At 41.0% G+C, this 19,190-nt stretch overlaps 1 long non-coding RNA gene across 3 annotated transcripts in view; it reads left to right on the top strand.

Annotated features, from left to right (window-relative positions):
- Positions 1–3,565, top strand: part of LOC139164623 (uncharacterized) — a 59,950-nt gene extending 56,385 nt beyond the window's left edge. For 2 of the 3 annotated variants that reach the window (XR_011558664.1, XR_011558665.1), the window contains exon 6: positions 466–3,565. This is a non-coding gene — a long non-coding RNA (uncharacterized lncRNA). The remainder of the gene's footprint in view (positions 1–465) is intronic. The other variant, XR_011558667.1, reaches the window with a different exon arrangement.
- The last annotated feature ends 15,625 nt before the right edge of the window (positions 3,566–19,190 follow it).

The raw sequence follows: 19,190 nt of genomic DNA, 5'->3' as shown, positions 1-19,190 counted from the left end.
GATCAGCTGTTTGACAATCAGCTGAGCAGTTGATCTGAACCTTTTTATTTTTAAATCATTTTTTATTACCTATTCACCCGAACTGTGATTCTGTTAGGTTCCTGCTTGTTCCAGGAGCCATTTTGTGTGAAATCCAGCTGTTTCTTCATTGTGTGTGAGTCAGCTGCATAGGAGTCCGTTGTGTAACTTTTGTGTTATTTTTGTGTAAAGTGTGAAAGTTGGTTTTTGAGCTCACTAGGTCATATGCCCACCAAGCCATGATCACCAAACCACGACCATCAAGCAACACCCATAGGATAGGGAAAATATTTAGATTTCACTATTGAATCACAGCCTCCAACTGTATATTAGGTAGAGGTAAGGGTTAGTGATTAATCTCAGAGTATTTTTCTAATTGAAAGCAGCCTTTTTAGTGTCCGACTCACCAAAAATTAATTTATCCCTTTTTTCTTCATTCTTTTATAGGTTTACCTTATCCTTCATAATCTCCACACTTAAAGAAACAAGGTAAAATCTCTCTCTAGTTTCTCCATGCCTTTACCTTATGTTCGATAATTTGAAATATAAAATGACTTCAAGAGACTGAGCGCAGTAGCTTGGATGTAATAGACTATTTTATGATTGAAAAAGAAGGAACAGAATTCCACAAACTGGGACTATCACATGTGGATGACAAAAATCTGAATGGACACTAGACGGCAGGAAACTTAGATTTTCTGCTACCTTCTCCTTCCTACCCAATGGTCATTTGGATTTCTGCCGGCCTATTCAAGGTCAGATTGCCTGCAGGAAGTGTTACCAAGCCAACTATTAACTTTATTAGCTTCCACCAAATTTATCAAATTTTAAGTTAAAAGTAAGACGAACCAATATTTGCTGCCATATTTTAATTTCAAAAGTGGTCTTTCTCCAGTTGCAGTGAAATGATAACAAAGCCATTGAGATGGCTGCACAAAGTTAATTCGGAGTGAAGGCAGCAACTCCACCGACATAGTCATGATAGAAGTCCATACGAAGAAAACAAGCTGAAAAAAGGAATCGACGTAAAAGCCACAGTTTATTTGCGCTAAAGATTTGCTAGAGCAATATATGGTGAGTGCTGACAGAATACATGTCAAAGAAAATATGAAGAAATACCACTATGCTGCTGCATTGACAACAATTACCCTCCAAATGCCTGAGAAAGGTACATTTTACAGAGGGGGAAATGTTCACCGTATGTTTCCCCTTATTTGGTTTAGCCATAGAAATGAGCAAGGGAAGACACACAATGCCCCTTGTTAATGTTAGCAATGACCGCTGAATGGCACCAGCAAAGTATGCTGGCAATGTTTAACAACCCATCTGTCTTTCACCTTTTTCTGCTCAACAGAAACCTTTGTTTGAGCCATATCCTCATTCAGGCAGACTGTTATCTACTTATCTGAAATATTAATCTGAGATGAGGCACTGTATCATTGTTAAAACAAGCTTTATTATTTTAAATGACCTCTTGTGTAATAGTTTAAAGCAACAAACTATTTTTATAGGAAAGGAAAATTTTGCATTTGTCTCTATTGCTGCAAAGGGACTCATTCATACTGTGAAATTAAAATGGGGGAGCAAATAAGTCAGCAACTACAGATGGCATTTGAATATTCATGTTTCTAATAAAGAATTGAAATGCTAGAGACATTTCCCCCTTTTTCTTTCATTCGACACCAAAATTGTTAATAATGTTAGATCAATGGATGCCAGTTTTATAATGTATACTTGCAGAGTATAGCATTTAACATAATAATATGTTAAATGCTATACTCTGCAAGTATACATTATTTAATTAAAAGTAGTGAAATCCGGGCAGTCGTGAAGCTTGTGAATGAGAAGAGCTGGAGAAAGCATCTTAAGTTGGCTCTTTGTGCAAAAGGTCAAAGGGAAGGCTTTGGGACCAACACAATCCTATACAAAATTTTCCATATTACTTGTTTATTTAAAACTTATAGAATTTGGGGGGGGGGGGTTAGCAGAAATTTAAAGCAAAGCTGAACGACAATAAAAATTAATGCAATTGCTGAAGTAGCAAAAACAGAACACTATCTCTACCAGTCACTTTTTAAAACAATTATTTTATTCTTTAAGTGGGAACTTAAATGATTAAATAAAAAACTTAAATTAGAACAATAATGCAATGAAATAAACATTTGGATTAATCAGATTCCCTCAAAGCCAACTAAATAAATTTAAAAACCCTACAATGGTCCACCAAATATTAAATCTCAATCAAAATCAGCCAATACGATTTGAGTTTAGATTGATAGTAATAGATAATTTGGTAAATCTCCCACAATAATATATAAGACTGTGCCCTGCAGTCAAGGGACCCTTGAAATTATAGATCATGTCCTGTAATATTGTATCCTTGATGAGGATCCTAGACCTATCTTATAACTCTGTACTTGGTAAAACATCTAGGAAGTTTTGATTTTTTTAATGTATAGTTGTTATCCGATCAATATGATTCAATCTTCTTGAACATAGCCAATTTTTTAATATTGCTCATAAAATTAGACAGACTTTGACTGTTCATTGACAAGCCTACCACCTCATATCTTTATTCTATTTTTTATTTTTTAATATGTTTCTTTCTGTAACTTTGGTCTGAGATCATAATACAAATTTGTTTCTACTCTGAAAGCAAGTGAGGAAGCAAGGAAGTAAAAAGCTTTAAATGATTTCCTGGTACTTTATAATATGGAAAACAAAATGGTATCTGTGAAGAACTCCAGGAATAGATTAAATTGTCTCTCTCCTTTATCTTCCCTCCTTATTTCCCCTGTCAGGCCCTCTTGGAACAGTCCACATGGTCCCAACAAAATATATGAAAGGTGGAAAATATTTTATTTGATATGCAGGTCATAAGTGATAATTATTTTTCCTTTCAAAGCCTGTCACAATAAGCCACACTCAACTTTTGATTTTAAGAGACTTTTACCCTTGCATTAATGAAAGGCAAGGAAAGCAAGCTTTATGAATTTAGTTTGCTAAATTAACTCCAAGTTAAAAGATTTTTCTTTCCTGGAGTTACCAAACCATGGCTGTAAGTGCATATTGTTGGCACCCTGTCACAAACGACTGACCAAATTCCCAAGTTGTTGAATACGAGGGAAGAAGAGTCATTAAAACATTTCAGCTTTTCCAGTATTTTAAAATTGAGTTGATGGGAGGATACATGTTGTTTTGAATTTATGGTTCATTTGTCACTTTTAATATTTTGGAGCATAATCTAGCTAGAATGAAATACCTGTAATCACTCTCAATAGGAAATGTAAGTATATGCTGCTTTCTAGTATAATCATTGATTATTTAAAATGTAATTTTGATAGGATTCTGCTACTTGACATACTTTACACTATCTTTTTAATATATCTCACAAAAAATGCAGAGAGAGTATCAAATACTGTATCACATTTTCACAGGAAGTTTAAGTATATAATAGAATCACTGGAATATTACAGTTTATCTTGTATGTAGAAATTGTAATCTAATGCAAGTATCATCTAATCCTGGTGTAATAAATTAAATGATTTTGAGGGATTGATGGCATTGTGTGTTTTGTGTATATTCTGAGTACAAATTAACAGTTTCAGAACAATAGGTGTTTTTAAAGAATCACTTTGATGTTCACTCACTGTGCATCTGAGTGTATGTTTTATAAAAGCAAACACACACACTACCCTGTTTTAAAAGAGCAAAACTTTTTTTTAAAAAAGAAGAGAAAAGAGCTTGAATCCAAATTTTCAGAAAGGTTCAGGTACAGCCATGCAGTGAATCAATGTGTTCAATTAGTACCTGGTTATGACTGAAATTGACCTGGTGGCAAATATGAAATATCAAAGCGCTTGTCAGCACTCCTGAATGGGACAAAGAAAAGGCACATTAATGATTAACTCTGCTAAAAGCTCCAGCTTTTGTATTCCCATGGTGCTTGGCCTATCAGGCAGCCATGTGACATGCTCGGGCCATTTTCTAGCAGATTGGAGAAAGCTAGAGAGCAAACACAGGTGCTTTTCAGCCAGCCGTGCTGTCAGGGACAACCACAAACAGCCACAGCTATGCTTGGCTAAATTAACCCCTCTGTTTGCCTCCATCTTGGCTTCCCGGAGATCGCACTGGGTGAAGCCAGGCAGCCTTTGCTCCTGGCCTATGCTATTCACACTCCTCCCCCACCCCACGATAAAAGAATGTTTTTGCTTTTAAAATCAGTCAGTATCCTTGAGGAGATTCAGTTTAAAGATCTGGTAAACTACTTTAAAGTGCTTCATTCTGAACTTTAAAATAAACAAATCAAATGAGTTTGCTTCTTCATTCCCAGAATAATTATTTTGGTGATGTAAACATTTGTGATGACAGTGGGGCATACATCAAATGGGAGCCCCATCATTCAAGATTACCTTTTGTCAAAGGGTATTTACAGTGCAAGTAAAACTATTTAACACTACACATTTGGAATAATGACACAAGGAGTTCTTTCTGTGCACTTGGGTTTGCACAGACAAGCTTTCCAATGGATTGCAACCTTGAGCACTCCGTGGCCAGAAAGAAAGGTACAAATGGATGATGGATGATGACGATATTGAACAGCATTTGTCAGCATGGAGTCCATAGAATAATATAAGCAACAAGAAAAATCCTTGCCTGAGGAGCCTGCAATATAGGTTGAAGTTTATAATTTACTTATATTATTGACATTATGCTGTAAATTTTAAAATAGTCACTGCTCTCAAATATGCAGTTTAAACAATGGACACTATTTTTATGTTTTTATTTCTTCCATGAAACATCAGACTTACTTTATTTTCTTATTCAAATATTAATATTAGTACTTCATTAAATGAAATGAGGCCAACTGTAGTTTCACTAATATAATAAAGAGCAGACTTTGTGCCTTTCATGTGATATTCCACATGTAGAATTTTTTTTATATCAATGGTCATGTCTATTTTTTTTCACTTTTAGGAGTGAAACCTATAAACACAGCTCCAGAGTTCTTTGCAAACATGAGCTCATGACCAGTAACTCATATCAAGGAAGGATGGTTGTTGGCAATGAGCAAAAAAATGCATATTCTATATATAACTTGCTGCTATATACTTCATTTTTATCCCATTTTAATAAGCAATAGCCCAAGAAATTCGATTATAGGGCTACCATATCTGTTCTGCAAAACTCTGGATGGCCACTAGATGGCAGCAAAATTCAGTTATGTTTATATATTTGTTGATCTAAGAGATATTTGCAACCCAGATGTGTAGCTTTATAATTATAATGTTTTAATAATTTCAATTAGGAAGGAATTGTACATACATACCTTGTGGAGTAAATTTTGCAGAATTCAGTAGAACTTAATTCCAAGGAGAGTTTTGCTGGACTGCACGGGCTGCATATTCTTTTCTATATTCAGAGAAGTGGTACTGGCATTTCTATTTTGACCTGTGAAAGTAACAGCAAATCAACAACAAATAAGGAATTTCATTAACACTGTATACCAACTTCCAGCTATTTACCAGTGTTTCACATGCAGTAGCACAGTAATGAACCATTATACCCCTGATATCTACTCAGTTTTATAAAAGCTCCACTATTTTCTGTGCTGCGTGACTATCTCTAGTTATTTGGGCAGAGGCCATTCATCCAGACTCATTGTGTCCTCAGACATGGCACAGACAGTGACCAGCTGCCTATGGCATTAAAGAGCTATGCTGCACAGAGTTTGCCTTTTAGAGGATCTGGCACTCAGCCTAAGTAATTTAGACTTTCTTCAGGAGGCATATTCACTGTCTGACTTGTGACGCCCAAGCAGAATTGTACAGCTGTTACTTTTAGCCTAAAATCTGGAGTAAGTAACCCCTATTTGTTAAAAATGTGATGTGAGATCCAGCAAATCACTTTATTCTTTTGGGATTAGTCGGCTTCATCCCTTTTGCAGTTCTGAAGATTGCATGAGTTCTAAGGGGAACATTAACAATATACATATTAGCAAGGTGATCAGATATAGACAGGAGAAGGTTCTTGAGCTTTTAACAGCTGCATTGATGTAGAATTTCAGCAGCTGCACATTTGTAGCCCTCCGTGACTAGTCACATCTGCCAAACGTTTCTTCTCAAGACAGGTACATTTGACAGACTGCAAATACCTTGCTGCCCTCCATTACCTATATTCTTGTATCCTTGTTTTAAACACATTGAAAGTGACTATTCTCCAACCCCATTCCAAAAGATTCTGGAGAACATCTCTCCAAAATTGGGGGGGGGGGACACACCAAGATTAATGCAACCTGAATAAATGTATTGAAATATAAATTTAAAAAATTATATAAATTTATTTAAATATCATTAATGAAATGTTAATAGGAATTCCCATTCTCCCCCATCCCAAATCTTGCAGAACTTTGCAGGTGCTATCAAGAGTATATATGATGGCTAACCCATGGCATGCATGCCACAAGTGTCACACGGAGGCCTCTCTGCAGACACGCAAGAATTTCAGTAGCTGCAGATCTGTAGCCTTCTATGACTAGTCACATCTGCCAAACTTTTCTTCTCCACACAGCTATTCAGACTGCAAATATCCTGCTGCCTTCCATTACCTAACATATTTTTCGGAGTGTAAGACGCACTTTAGTTTTTGGGGAGGAAAATAGGGAAAAGAATCTGCTTGCCAGATATTCATCTGGGTAGCATCCCCAGTCTGGTCAGTTGCAGCACGTTATTTTATCCCCTGATTAGGGCTTTTAAAAAACCTTATTTGGAGATTATTTATGACCTTGTTCATCTTAAAAATGGAGATGAAAGTATAAGTTTTGAATAAACAAATTCTCATGTAATAGCCATCAACAAAATATTTAAAATTATTATTTTCAACACAATATTCAAATTGTGTGTTTCCCTTTTGATGTCTCTCTCTCTCTCTGTGTTTGTGTGTGTGTGTATGCATATGTATGTACCGTGGTACCCCTCCCTAAGAACGCCTCTACTTAAGAACTTTTCTAGATAAGAACCAGGTGTTCAAGATTTTTTTGTCTCTTCTTAAGAACCATTTTCTACTTAACAACCCCAGCCCAGAAAAATTTCCCAGGAAATTTGAGAGAGGCACAAAGCCCCAGCCAGTTTCCTGCCATTCCCCCTTTAATCCTGGCCATCTCGGGTTTTTCTGGGCTGCCAGAGGAGCCTTTCGATGGCGCTTAAGGAGGCTTTGGCAGTCCAGAGTGAACGAAGCATTTTCCTTTCTCTGGGCAGTTGGAGAGGAAATAAATCACTTCACTGTGGTGACTCCCTCATGCTGCCTCCCAAACACCCAGTGTGAGGTTGCCTCCTGGAGTGTCTGGGCATGGAAAGGCAAAAGGGCGTGCTTTGCCCCGGATGGATAACTTTGGCTTCAGCCAAACCGGGGAGTCACCACAGTGAAGGAAAGGTGCCGGCTACAAAGTGAGTGAGCGAGCGGAGAGGGGAGCCCTTCAGCATGGGAAGGAAGAGGAAGCAGGTAGGAGCAGCAGCCACCTTTCAGTCAAAGGAGCGGGAGGTTCCCCCCTCTCACCCGCCTGGGTTTTTCTCTCTGGCACAGTGTATGGGAGGCAGCCTCATGCCGGGTTTATGGGAGGTGCGTGCTCCTCCTTGCTACCTCAGAGTCCCTCTTTTTTTTTTAAGCCTTAAAGTTTTGGATTTTTTTGATTCCCCTCCTCTCACCTTCTTCCTTCGGCAGTGACTGTCCTCCTCCTCTTCTTCCTCCTCCTCCTCCCACCCAAATTCTGAGCTTTTATTTATTTCCTAATGGGTTTCCTTTTACATTGATTCCTATGGGAAAAATTGCTTCTACTTACAAACTTTTCTACTTAAGAACCTGGTCATGGAACGAATTAAGTTCTTAAGTAGAGGTACCACTGTACGTGTTTTTGTCAGAATCACCCTGGTATTCCCAAATATGGGAGGGAGCATACTGCTTCCTTTTACCATTCGGCCCCTCCAGGGGCCATTCAAGGCAGCTAATTTTATAGCTGACAGACTATATTCTATATATGTAACATATTTTTGCTGATAATAAAAAGGAAGGGAGACTAGTATAGATCTATTTCAAGGTATTTTGGTCTCATCAGCTAGCTATACCCTTACCGGGATTTGAACCTGGGCAGTCTGCCTGTAAGGGAGTAGCTTTAACCTCTAGGCCACATATTCTCCTTCTGTCTCAACTTGTACCAGGGAAGAGTTATATGTTTTCTTCTGTTGAATCACCCTGGTATCCCCATCTATACTAGTCTCACTTCCTTTTCATAATATGTTACAGACACACAGACACACACACAGAGAGAGAGAGAGAGAGAGAGAGAGAGAGAGAGAGAGAGAGAGAGAGAGAGTATAGATCTATTTCTTTTGCTCTCTTGCTAGAGATACCCTTGCTAGGATTTGAACCAATAGACTTCTGCCTGTAAGGCAGGATATTAACCTCTAGGGCTTACAGGCTCGCCTCCAAATCAGCTTGTACCACGGAAGATCCATATGCTTGTTTTCTGTCAAATCACCCTGGTATACTCAAATATGGGAGGAAACATACTGCTTTCCTTTTTGCCTCTCGGCCCCACCTGGGACCATATCCAAGGCAGATAATTTTTTTTATAGTTGACAAACTATAATGTATAACATATTTTGCTGATAAGTGAAAAGGGAGACTAGTATAGATCTATTTTGAGCTCTTTTGCTCTCTTCGGCTAGGCATACCCTTGTCGGGATTTGAACCATCCATATGATTATTATTAAAATGATTATTAAAAATAAAAGTTGGACAAGCGGGGAGGAAAGAATGGGAGGGGAGGTGGATTCTGCTATCACTCTAGCAGCTACCTCCAGAGTTAAACTCCCTCACTGAGTCCCCAGGACAATTTGCAGAGCCATGTCTTTAGACTCTCACCGAAAGATAGGAGGTTGGGGCCAAATCTTACTCTGGAGGGCAGGATGTTCCAAAGGGTGGGTGTGGCAGAGAAGTACGGTATCTTCTTTTGGATCCTAACAATTGGAGCTCTTTGATCAACGGGATCTGCAGTAGACCTTCTCTGCTAGTCTATGAAGAATGGGCTAGACTTAGCAGGCCAACACAGTCCATCAGATAACCTGGATCTATGCCATCATCAGCTAGAAGGAATCAGACTGGGATAAACTGGTTTATACTTGAATTGTAGAATTGTGTAAACTGCGTAAGGTGGATAGATTCAGTTACAATGGTGATGGGGGAATCACTGAAAGAGCTGAAAGATCAAATCAGAAAGACAGATCATTATAGAGAAAATCTATCCATGTGGTCAGTAAGAGTCGATAACAACTTGACGGCACGTAATCAATCAAGTGGGCATTGCCTTCTTTAATTAGCGATGGTTTTTCAGGCTCCCAGGATTTCCAGCTCTTAATTGGAAAACCATCTTGGGTCCTTCCGCATGGCAAATACAAAGTAACAACTTTATTTCTCTCTTCGGCTAAGGATAAACTGAGAACAGCAAAGAATTTGTAACCTATCACTAAGGCATCTTATTGTTTGAATCATGATGCAACGGGGAAAAAAGTTCACACCCCAATAATCATTTCATTTATTTACATTCCTAAATAATATGGAGTGATTCTGATTAGAAGCATCTATTTATTTCATTACAAAATGGAATCAACATGAAGCACAATTTCCTATTACTCTGAAACAACTACCTTAGAAAAGAGCAATTATGACCAAGCATGTACTGGTATTTCATTCTGCTATTTTTACTTTCTTTAAAAAAATATATATGTGGAAGTGAGTTACTTGTCCATATCTATTACAGCAGCAGCACTGATTTTAGCAGCGAAGATTGGACACTGGGCCCATTTTATAAGATGAATGATTGGTATGAGTGGGATGGTTGGGGTGGGTGGGGTTATGATATGGATGAGGTGAATGGAAATGATATGAATGGTATATTTGGCCCACCTGATGCTAGAGAGGCAGGAGGGGAGGGGGCACCTATCTCTGGGGTGGCAGAGGGTCGGAAAATTCCGGTGTTGCTGGGGAGAGGAAGATATGGCGGGAGCCACGGAGCTAGCTGTTCCAGGAGAAGGAGAGATCACTGCCTAATAGCAATCCCCTGTTCTGGCTCCGTGAGCTCAACCCTGGGTACTGGTGACGAGTGTAATTCTGTCACTGGACTCAGGCTGCTGCTACTCAATGCCAAGTCGGTGGTAAATAAAGCTCTCCTCATCTGGGTTTTGATCCTGGATGAGGAGGCCGACCTGGCATGTGCGACTGAAACATGGCTGGGCCCAGAGGGAGGAGTTCCTCTCTCTGAAATTTGCCCAGCCGGGTTTCAGATATGGCATCAGCCTCGACCCCAGGGAAAGGGGGGAGGAGTGGCTATTATAGCCAGGGAGAGCCTTTGCCTGCGTAGACTTGTTGCTCCAGAGATTGCGGGCTGTGAGTCCCTCCTAGTGAAGTTGGACTTAGGGGTTCAGGTGGGCTTGTTGCTCACATACCTGCCTCCCAGCTGCGTGTCAACAGCCCTGCCTGTGCTGCTCGAGGAGGTAGCCGGGCTGGCGGTAGGATTCCCCAGACTTATTGTCTTGGGGGACTTTAACCTGCCGTCGCTCAGTGAAACCTCTGGGCTAGTGCAGGAGTTCATGGCCACCATGACAGCCATGGACCTGACTCAAGTAATACAGGGTCCGACTCTTGAAGGGGGGGCATGCACCCGACATGGTATTCCTCTCTGGGCAATTGAGTAATGGTATGAGACTAAGGGGCTTAGAAGTGTTGCCTTTGTCATGGTCAGACCATTTTCTATTGCGGCTTGACTTCCTGGCTCCAATCCTTCTCCACAGGGAGGCGGATCTGATTAGGCAATTCCGCCCCAGATGCCTGATGGACCCAGAGGGCTTTCAGAGGGCGCTTGGGGTTATTCCAGATGCACTCATCCAGAGTTCGTCGGAGTCTCTTGCTGAGGCCTGGAAAAAGGCTGCAGCGGAGGGTCTTGACCGGATTGCACCGTTGCGACCTCTCCGTGGCACTAGACCCAGTAGAGCTCCATGGTTCAACAAGGAGCTCCGGGAATTGAAACACCAGAAGACACGTCTAGATGGAGGAAGAGTAAGTCCGAATCCGATCGAACACTTGTAAGAGCTTATATTAAGACTTACAAAGTGGCACTCAAGGCGGCAAGATGCGCGTATCATGCTGCCTTGATTGCATCAGCGGAATCCCACCCGGCCGCTCTGTTTAGGGTGACCCGCTCCCTTCTTAACCAGGGGAGAGTTGGGAAGCCCTTACAGAGTAGTGCCGAGGATTTTAACACGTTTTTCACTCACAGTCACTCATGCCCTCATCACCTCGAGGTTCGACTACTGTAATGCTCTCTACATGGGGCTACCTTTGAAAAGTGTTTGGAAACTTCAGATCATGCAGAATGCAGCTGCGAGAGCAATCATGGGCTTCCCTAGGTATGCCCATGTTTCACCAACACTCCGCAGTCTGCATTGGCTGCTGATCAGTTACCGGTCACAATTCAAAGTGTTGGTTATGATCTATAAAGCCCTTCATGACATTGGACCAGAATATCTCTGGGACCGCCTTCTGCCGCACAAATTCCAGCGACCAGTTAGGTCCCACAGAGTTGGCCTTCTCTGGGTCCTGTCGATGAAACAATGTCGTCTGGCGGGACCCAGGGGAAGAGCCTTCTCTGTCGCAGCCCCAACCCTCTGGAACCAGCTCCCCCCTGAGATTAGGATCGCCCCCACCCTCCTTGCCTTTCGTAAATTCCTTAAAACCCACCTCTGCCATCAGGCATGGGGGAACTGAGACATCTCCCCCAGGCCTATATAGTTTATGTATGGCATGCTGTGTGTATGTCTTTTTAAATTATGGGTTTTTAGATATTTTTAAATACATTAGATTTGTAATTGTACAGTTTTTATTATTGCTGTGAGCTGCCCCGAGTCTACGGAGAGGGGTGGCATACAAATCTAATAAATAATAATAATAATAATTATTATTATTATTATTAAATTTATTTAAATATCATTAATGAAATGTTAATAGAAATTCCCACTCTCCCCAATCTCAAATCTTGCAGAACTTTGTAGCTGCTATCAAAAGTATATATGATGGCAAACTTATGGCACGCGTGCCGCAAGTGTCACATGGAGCCCTCTCTGCATGAACACAAGCCATTGACCAGCTGAGCTCCACTGCACATGTGTGCGTGCCTGCTGCCGGTCAGCTGATTTTAGAGTCAGACACACACATCCTTTCTCCTCACTTTCTGTAGCCCGTGCCTTCCCAGATCTTTGGAGATTCCACCCCAGCACTGTTTGGGCACGCAAGGCTTGCCTTCCCCTTGGCTCCATTTGGAAAAAGGGGGCTCCCCCCTCCTAGCTCTGTTTGGGGATTGGAGGCCAAAACAGAGGGCCATTGCATTGTGATTGTGGGCACTCGCACATGTACAACAGGGCACTCACACACAATTTCTGCACCCGAGGGAAAAAAGGTTCACCCACACTGGTATATAGTGTCTGGCTGGAATCTTAGTCTGAGAGTCCCTTGACTAGTCAAACAAACAGAAATAATACAATAACGTATTGTCTGGATTAAATTATCATGCTGGGAGAGAATCTGAAGGTGTTTCTTTTAGAAGAAATATAATTTGAGGCTTCTTATTATGTTTGTGTGCTTTTTTCCAATCTTTGAAATAGGAGGAAAGTATATCAGTATAAAAAGTACAGCCCCCTACATCTTTTGCCTCTAGGGCTCTTTTACTTTTTACTTTCCTCTTCTACATCATGTCCACAGCATGTTTCCTACAGATAGTGTGCAAAGTGACATCTTTTAAGTCTTATAGCAATCCATGGGTAACAGCAATCAGATCTTTTTGCTCAAGTGGCACAATTTATTACTTTGTGTTCTGTCTGGGTCACTCCGGAAGCCAAGACCAACCCAAAAAGAGAATCCAGACACACGGGTAAAAGGCAAAGGCAGTTTTATAAAATTCAAGAAAAACACAGGTAACAGAAAATGTCCTTACAAACAGGAAAATGCTGTATCTTCAGATATATCCACGAAGGCAAAAGTCCATGCAGCAATACAGAATTCTTGCTGCCAAGCCGAGGCTGTAGATAGCAGACCTACACCTCCCACGGGTCTTCCAAAGCTGCTGGGCCACAAGCCAGGAACAGAGACGCCGAGAAACAAGACAGGATAACGCAACTCCAAACTGATAACACTCCACATGGCTTCAAGGGCTTGCCTGCCTTTTAAACCCTGCTAAGGAGGACTACACCCAAACCCAGCTGTTCCTAATTCAGTGTTGATAATACTTCTTTAATTGCTCCTTTCTTTGATCTGACCGTCTCTGTCGCATGTCAATGAGGGCTTGTGCGTCATCACCTAATGACTCCAAGCTACTGGCTGGGGAGAGGCCCCCCCCCCCAGGGCTCTCATGCTGTTCTCCTTCATCCCATTCCTGATTTTCCTCTCCCCCGTCTGACTGTTCAGCCCCCTCCTCTTCGCTGTCATCCTCCTCTGGGCATGGAGCCAGCAGAGACACAGCTGGTCCCTGAGCAGCCTCAGGCTGAAGCACAACACTTTGTGATCCTAATAATGTCATGAAACAAATAACTTTATTTTTGTGTGTCAGTTAGAATATCAACACTCTGCCTTCGAACCTGACGGGAGCTCCAGCCGCAACAGTGGCAGAAGGAAAGTTCCAGAGCAGCAGCAGCGGTGCTCCAGAACGGAGTCCCTTGGGGCCCTGGGAAAGCGCACAGTAAGGAGTTGATCCTTTGGATCCTCCCAGTCTGGAAGATGCTGCGGGAGAAACTACCAAGAGGGCCAGCAGGCTTCTCTGTCTGCATGAGCCTGGGGAGTGGTGGAAAGGAAGTGCCAGAAACTCAGCTACTACACATGTGCAAAAATACCCGGGTTAATTTTTTTAAAAATTATTTAAAAAAATAATAATGACCGCCCACGGATCGTCATCCACAGAACCAGTTCTGTGACATCACTGTAACACCACCACCAGTTCAGGTGAATTGGACCAAACCGGAGGAACCCACCTCTGCTTAGGTCAAATGTCTAATTCCCATGTCTAATTTCTCTAAAATAAGAAAGATTACACTCTATAAATGAGAGAGCGGTTCAATCTCAAAATGTTTACGAAGGCCCAGAGCCCAGCAACTGGATACGAGGGATAAGAGGGGTGGTCTCATAGCAGACGTGCAGGACCTAATGGAGCTCAGAAATTTGCTGACTTGTGAATGCTTTCCTCCATGTGCCTTATGTCCACATAAAGGAATTTGTCTTGCAATATGAGGCAAAATAGTACTTTCTATTGTGACACCTCAGGCTGCCTCAGAAACAGGCTAGCAATGAGATGGAAGTTAGGTTGCAGGGATATGTCTTTGAAAAATAATTGGTGGGGTTTCTTTGCACTATGGCAAGCAGGCTGTATAGTTGAACAAAAAGGGAAACAAAATGAATGTGCTGTTTTTATTGAATGAATAATGAATCAGATTTTGGTTTTAATAATAAAATAGATTAACCAAATGAAAAAAGCTTGAACATGCATACAGGCACAAATAAAAGATGCAGTCAAGCACGCAAATCCTAGTGCTGTAAAAAGTTAGGCATACTATCTCATCAAGATCCTATAATTTTCTTCTTGACCTTTATTTTCAGTTGAATATAGTAGGACAAGAATTGTATAGTAGGACTTGGATTAGTAAACTTGTAGACATGGTTGAACTACCTTTTATAATTTCAAGATCAATCTGTTTATGTAGGGATTCTCTGGAAAAATTAAAGGTAGTTGGCTATCCAGAGGGATAGGAGAAAAAAGATCCTTTCTGTTTTCTAGTGGTTGGATCCCAAGTATACTTAGATTGAAAAAAAAGATATTCAAAGTCTTGGAGGTTAATCTGATAATCATAAAGTTCCATGTTTCAGAAACAATTATGATTCAATATAATGTTCTTCCCAGACTGAGACAAGATTTACTAAGATCAATACTAACAATGAATTATTTCTATAAATAATGCATCATATTGAACTTTACATTGAATAAATAATGATAAATATATGTTCAGATAGCTTTACTGTATATGACATCTTTCTTAGAGGAATTCAAGATAGGATATGTAATGCTCCCTTTTCCTATTCTTTCTCACAACAGAGAGGTTGAGTTGAGAGGGGTGTCTATGACAATTCACAGCAGCCAACTCAACATGGCCAACTCGCCCCAACTTGCCGCGAGACAACTTGCTATGGCCAACTCATTGTGGCACAACTCGCTGTGGGATAAGAATCACACTAATCAGAGAAATGGTGGAATAGAATCATTAAAGCAAGAATGAAAAAGGAGGGATGGAATGAAATGACAAATATTAAAATATTTTAAAATATATTTTAAATAAGTAAATTGAATTATTAAATTGTCCCATAGCGAGTTGGCTGTGGTGAGTTGCCCTATTCTGGGTTGGAGGGAATATGACTGGCTCAAAGTCACCCCAAAAAAGAGTGCATTAGAACTTGAATCTTAGAAATTGCTTGTTAACTGCTCTTTCAGCTATTAGGAACTTTGGATCGACATGTTTGATAGCACTGGATGGTTTTTATTTTAATCTCTAGTAAAATAAGTTATATCTATTAGTTTAAGGATTTACCAACATATTTTTAATAAATAGCAAAGAGGTGATTAAAACTCTGATTTTAGAAAGTTACTGTACAAACAGACTAAGGATATTTTTGAACAAGGGGCGAGTACAAGTGCACTAGAGTGCCTTCCGTCCCCTGTCCTATTGCTCTCCTATATCTCCTATACCTTTCTTCTATTCCTATATCTCTTCTTCTATTCTTTCATTGATATGTTCATTGATATGTTCCTATATCTTCTCTTCTATTCTTTCTTAGATATATTTTACTATGAGTATCTCCTCTATAACCTTCATCATGTATTTTACTATGTATATACCCACTAAAACCCTCATTGTGTATTGGACAAAATCAATCAATCAATCAATCAATCAATCAATCAATCAATCAATCAATCAAAAGTTTAAAAAAGAAGCAAAACTTCCAAAGCGAAACTCTACATTGGTATTGATGGAATTTGATCCCACTACAGATGGAAGGAGACATACTTTAATCCCATATCACCGTCTGCCACCTTTTTACGCCTTCTCCCACCTGGGAGTCTTGGTGGAGGGGAATTATCTTGACCCTTATCAGTCTGGTTTCAGGCCCGGGTACAGCACCAAAACTGCTTTGGTTGTGCTGATGGATCATCTGTGGCGGGCCTTGGACGGGTTATTCCTCCATCCTGGTGCTTCTTGACCTCTCAGCAGCTTTCGATACTATCGGCCATGGTCTCCTTCTGCACCGACTGGAGGGGTTGGGAGTGGGAGGCACCGTTCTACGGTGGTTCTCCTCCTACCTCTCCGGTCGGTTTTAGTCGGTGTTGGTGGGGGGCAGTCAGAGATCGAACTCTAGGCCTCTCCTTTGTGGGGTTCTTCAGGGGTCAGTTCTCTCATCCCCAAATGCCATTGATAACACCGGGGAACAGCAATTTCATTGTCTTAAATCTGTGACTTATTTTAAACTAACTTTTGGCCCCTGGATCCAAAAATAACCAGAGTTTTTGTCTATCACGTCACCTTTTAAAGCTACAAGATACCCTCAAAAGTCATGCAAATTGTGCATATAAAGGAAAGGAAAATAAAAGAGTCCTTCACTCCTCCGCTTGCAACAAAACACCTTAATCCACCAGACTTGAAATACTGCAATTAGACAATTTACAACTACATAGTCTCTGATCTAATTTAACTGTAGTTCATAAAGTCATATGCCAAAATGGCCTTCCTGTTAATGACTACTTCACCTACAGCTGCAGCAATACACGAACACGTGATAGATTCAAACTCAATGTAAACCGCTGTGAACTCGACTGGAGAAAATACAACTTCATCCATCTATTTAAAAACAGTCATTCCAATCCGGCAACATACTTTCCATTTCAACATACATCCATTCATGGGCAGGGGCTGATGATTAGTGCCCCCAGGCCTGTCGGCACAAATAATCCTGTAGGTTTTCACTTTGTTCCTCCATGAAGTTTTTAAATGTAGAATCTTAAGTCTTCACGTCCAAGCACTGTCAATTTGTGGCAAGAGTGTGGGCCCATTACATGTGCAATGACTAAATTGATTGGCAGTACATGAAAGCAAGCATCTCTTCAATTGCAGTGTAACCCTCTGACAATGTCAGCTGAGGCTGACCAAAGCTTCGTATAAAAATTTAGTACAAAATGTCTAAATAATATAAAGCAGTATACAGGGTGCGTTCCAAAAGTAATGCAATTGAATTTCCCGCGCCGCTATTGGACGGAGTGAGACCGAAGCACTTCGAGTAGGTAGGGGGGATGCTAAGCTTTGCCGCGAAACTGGTCTCAGTGCTCTCCAAGCTGTGGAAGCGGCAGGACGTCAGTTCTTGTAAACCTTTGCACACCGGCCGTGTCACGATAAAAACTTTGAACTTTTTGAACTGGTGATGATGAAACCTGGGTTTTTTAATATGACCCAGAAACAAAACGCCAAAGCTCTGAGTGGCACACCGACCAGTCCCCCAAGCCCAAAAAGGCAAGAATGAGCAAATCTAAAGTGAAAACAATGCTCATTGTCTTTTTCGACAGTGAAGGAGGGGTCCATAAGGAGTTTGTTCCCCAAGGACAGACACTTAATGCTGTCTACTACGTGGATGTGCTGGAAAGACTCCGAAAAAGGGTCATCAGGACGAGAAAAGGCATCTCTGCTACCTGGCAACTCCATCACGACAACACACCTTGCCACAACGTGCTACGAGTCCGCGAGTTCCTGGCCAAACACCAGGTGCCAACGCTGCCCCCCCCATAGCCCTGACGTCACCCCAGCAGACTTCTTTTTGTTCCCTTGGATTAAGGCAGCCCTGAAAGGAACCCATTTTTTGTCCATAGAAGAGATCCAATCAGCCGTGACAAACACCTTGCAAGAGGTCCCCAAAGACGCCTTCCAGGGCACGTACCGGTCATGGCAGAGTCACTGGAAAAAATGTGTAGAGGCCCAGAGAAATTACTTTGAAGAATTTTAAGTGTTTGTGCAAATCTGTTCAATAAATGACTTTTTAAAAAAAATTGCATTACTTTTGGAACGCACCTTGTACTCATGGTAAAATCACAATCAGTGTTTTGAAATGTTATGAAATGTAATTTCAGGTACTTCAGACATTTAATCCAAATAAATACATTTCCTTTTTAAAACAATGTCTTCCGCTAAGGGATAGGAATATTTAACTGCAGGTTTGTTTTTTTTTTAAAAAAATAACATTTTATTGTAAAACAGGTTTTAAAGATGGAGTCCTTTGAGATTGGGCAGCATACAAACTTAATAAACAATTTAATAAATAAATAAATGCAGGGAATACACTGAGAACTTGAATTTAACTTTAAATATTACAACCAATACAGGAATTAACAATACAACCACTCAAGATAACAGGATTATCAATTGAATTTATGAGACTATAATAACAGCAATAAGAACATTATATTAAAAGGAATTCAGAAGTTCAACCCCAAACGTAGCCGTGCGCTCCCAGCCTGTAATTTTGCCGTCGGAGTACGCCAAGAGGATGTCCTCCAAGGTCAGCCAAAACTAGGGTATCCGTAATGTAAGGAGACGTCCATTTCTTTTTGACGCTCCTCGAAGATCTTGATCCTCCCCAGTGAAGTCCAGTGGGCGGCCTCTTCCCTCGCCAGCTGAGCCTCCCGCTCAGCTGATGCATGTGCATGCTGGAGCTGAGCTAGGGCAACGGCTCACGTGCCGGCAGATACGGCTCTGCGTGCCACCTGTGCCGTAGGTTCACCATCACTGACTTAGGTCTTCAAGAAACATCTCTTATTCTAACTTTAAGCTTTCTCGAAGACCTCCAAGATTGGTGGCATAGGCTTCATACATCTGTGGCTAGGTCTAATCTATGGCACTGGGCATGAGAGCCAAATTTCCAAGGTTTCACAAGTAGCTCTTACCTAGAAATGAGGCTGGTTGGCTGGTCATATGTTCAAGCGGCCACCTCTGCCCCAGTTGAAGGCCCACGTCGCAGGAGGTCTGTGGTTCTGAGCAACCTGACAG

Source organism: Erythrolamprus reginae, chromosome 3, assembly GCF_031021105.1.
Source record: "Erythrolamprus reginae isolate rEryReg1 chromosome 3, rEryReg1.hap1, whole genome shotgun sequence".
Classification (NCBI taxonomy): domain Eukaryota; kingdom Metazoa; phylum Chordata; class Lepidosauria; order Squamata; family Dipsadidae; genus Erythrolamprus; species Erythrolamprus reginae.
This window is presented reverse-complemented; position numbering and strand designations above follow the sequence as displayed.